Raw genomic sequence first — 3225 nt, forward strand, 5'->3', positions numbered from 1 at the left:
TCCTTCAATATAAAAAGTGCTTATAATATTACCCTTGTAGGATTTGAAAGGTCTCCTAAAAGAGTTGATGGTGTAATTGTGGCGTTAAAATGCATCATCAATAAGAGGTATTGTATATCGAATGATACCTTGTTGACGTCGGGCATCTTAGAGCGTATTCTCGTGTTTCTATGTTTGTTTGTCCGAATCTGATAAACGTTATTCTCCACCGATTAGTTGGGGGTGCTCATTTTTAAAATTTGTGGCAAAATCCTACAAGATTTAGGTAGAGACTTTAAGAGCTATTAATATCGTGTTGTGTTAGGTTGGGTTAGATTAGGTTAGGTTTGACTAGGTTAGGTTAAGTTTAAAAACAGTAGCACCGCCAACTAATCGATGGAGAATAACGTTTACCGTCCGAATCTAGATGTGGCAGAAGAGAATAGGGCTAGTTAAGTAAACGCTTTCATGGACAACTGACGTTATTCATGCGTTATTCCATGGCGTAAAATATCAACGCACTGTGCATGCATTGTTTTTTGGCATTTTTTTCCATTTGTCTTGTCTAGGCTTTCCATGCTTGTCTAGGTAATTCGCATCGTGGTATTGAGCCAATTTGATCAGTTAATCATTTTGTTGGGTTTTGTGGCACAGCTCACTCAAAATCACTCGATTGTTGAAAATTCAATGGGCGGATGGTGTGAGTTGACTGTGATGTTTGTCTTAGTTCTCTCTCCCCAAAATGCCCAAAACCAGGGTGGCGGACCACATTTGTCCTTGAATTTCCTTTACTTGACATCCCCTATAAAAAGGACTATAGGTCGGATGTTAAGCTTATTAATTCAAAATGCTTGGTGTGCTTGAAGCATAGTCAAGTCTACTGGTTTTTGAATTGTTACTTAACATTCCCATTTTTGCGCTGTGTTCGAAACCAGTACACTCGAGTACACTCGAGTATATACTTGAGGTCCTGGAGTACACTCGGGGTCTGTACTCAGCTATACTCAGCTATGCTCACGCTAGGCTCCAAGTGTGCTTCTCCTCCGATCGTTCTCAGTGAGTCCGTTCAAGCCCGTTAAGTGCCTATGGATAATCAAAATCATTGATCTTGCATTAATAAATCAGTTAATATACATTGAGCTCGGACCATAATAGTTGAAAAAAGATCAATAGTTTTCGTTGCAGAACGATGGGGATCAAAAGTTTGCTCTGTTTCCATGTTTTCTTTTTCCTTCCTTTTCTCGTCTCTTCTTTTTTCACAACTTAAACCTTTTTGTTTTCCTTCGAATGTTCAATTAACTTTGTATATTCTTCCAACGGTGTTGCAGTCTTTGGCCTCTGTAGCATTGCTGACCACCAATGCATTCTATCTCTTGGCCAGGTTCCGGCGAAAACAAGCTTTTGCCAAGAACCTGGCTGAGGAATTGCGTGCTCATGAAACAGTTGATATATTTAAGATGTAAATTCAAATCTAGATGCTGACAGTATTCTTATGATCAAAAGTATTCCTGATATAAGCATGCTATCTATCTAAAAGATATCTAAACTAATTCCAAAGCCAACTTTTTGCTAGTTTCTTTATTGAATCAAAGCGGTAACAAGTTTTTTCTAAGGAAAAACTCACAGGTACCTGCATGTCAATAACTTCTGAATCTTTTTCAAAAAAATCATAAATGCATTTTTGATTTGACAGAAAGCTATCGAAGAGCTTGCCCTCAGAATTATGCTAGGGAAAAAGAGTAGAGTGCAGGAGGAATGAACTGGATTTCTACATACATGAGTTATCGCTTCAAGCAAGATTCTTAATTTAACTGATAAGGGGATTTATAGGGATTCAAACTACCAACAAGCAGCTGCACGTGATTCAATGAAGCCAATCCAATGGTGGTGCGTAGACGCCACAAAATGTTTTGTTTTCACGTCGAGGACAAACTAAAGAGAAAACCGGTAAGTAAAACCCTCTCCAGTTCTTGCTCGACATAAAGAACAACATTTTTTTTGAGTCTGTGATGGTTTTCGACCGGAAAATCAGCTATTATATCTGGACGAACCTCTATTAGGGCTCCCAATTCAAACGAAAGAATTAGAGAAAATGAAGACTAACTCAAGAACGAGTTTTTATATCGGCCCTGGTTCCGAAACCAAGAAAGGTTGGGTCACGTTTTGACAACCATTTGAACGGTTTTTGGAGTTTGTTTGTGTAACCTATTTCGGAGGTGATGGCAACCCTAACTTGAAGCTGAAAAGCTGACATGCCAGTTCGAAACACATCACTACAATCCAAAGGCAGTCGTGATAATCCTGACATCCCTGGTGTAAGTCTGAATCGTTGACAGTAATTGCAAATTCTAAATAGAACTACTGACGGGAACCAAATTAATAATGACGGAAGGTTGCAACTAGGGCTGCCAATTTACATTCTCAATGTTATATGGCATGACTGGTGGAATGTCGGAAAACCCATTAATTAGCCTCAAAAAGTATCCTGATTTTCCTTTCCTCCAACCAGGGTCTTTTTACTAGACTTCACATTTTACGTCGAGATGTAATCTGTCAGTGGCTTCACTTTCTATGTTTTTGGGCGACCTTGATTTTGAAAATTTATTTGATCTCATCACTAATTGAACCCAATGTGCAACCCTTTGCCATGTAAAGACTCTTTCTGGCACATTACATTAAACGGTTTTAGTGAGCTGTCCGAGCGTTTGTTTTAGTCTAGAAAATAACTTTTGTGTGGGTAAAACGACACATTTCTCGACCCAACCCCAAACAGTGTTACAAAGGGTAAACAGGCGAAAGTGTGTGGGCCAGGCCACAAACCAGTTATTTGAAGCTCTTTTTGCTGGGCATTGCAATAGTGCATCACGCTGATAAGATTTCTTCACTTAAGTGCTTATCTTTGGAAAGCTCAGTAATGCCAACCTTGGGTGAACACGACCAAAATCAACAACCAGGTAGCAGGATGTGGTCGGATGTTAAGCTTATTAATTCAAAATGCTTGGTGTGCTTGAAGCATAGTCAAGTCTACTGGTTTTTGAATTGTTACTTAACATTCCCATTTTTGCTTGTGTTCGGAACCAGTACACTCGAGTACACTCGAGTAACTCGAGTATATGCTTGAGGTCCTGGAGTACACTCGGGGTCTGTACTCAGCTATACTCAGCTATGCTCACGCTAGGCTCCAAGTGTGCTTCTCTCCGATCGTTCTCAGTGAGTCCGTTCAAGCCCGTTAAGTGCCAGCCGGTT

The sequence above is a fragment of the Tigriopus californicus genome, chromosome 5, assembly GCF_007210705.1.
Source record: "Tigriopus californicus strain San Diego chromosome 5, Tcal_SD_v2.1, whole genome shotgun sequence".
Taxonomy (NCBI): Eukaryota; Metazoa; Arthropoda; class Copepoda; order Harpacticoida; family Harpacticidae; genus Tigriopus; species Tigriopus californicus.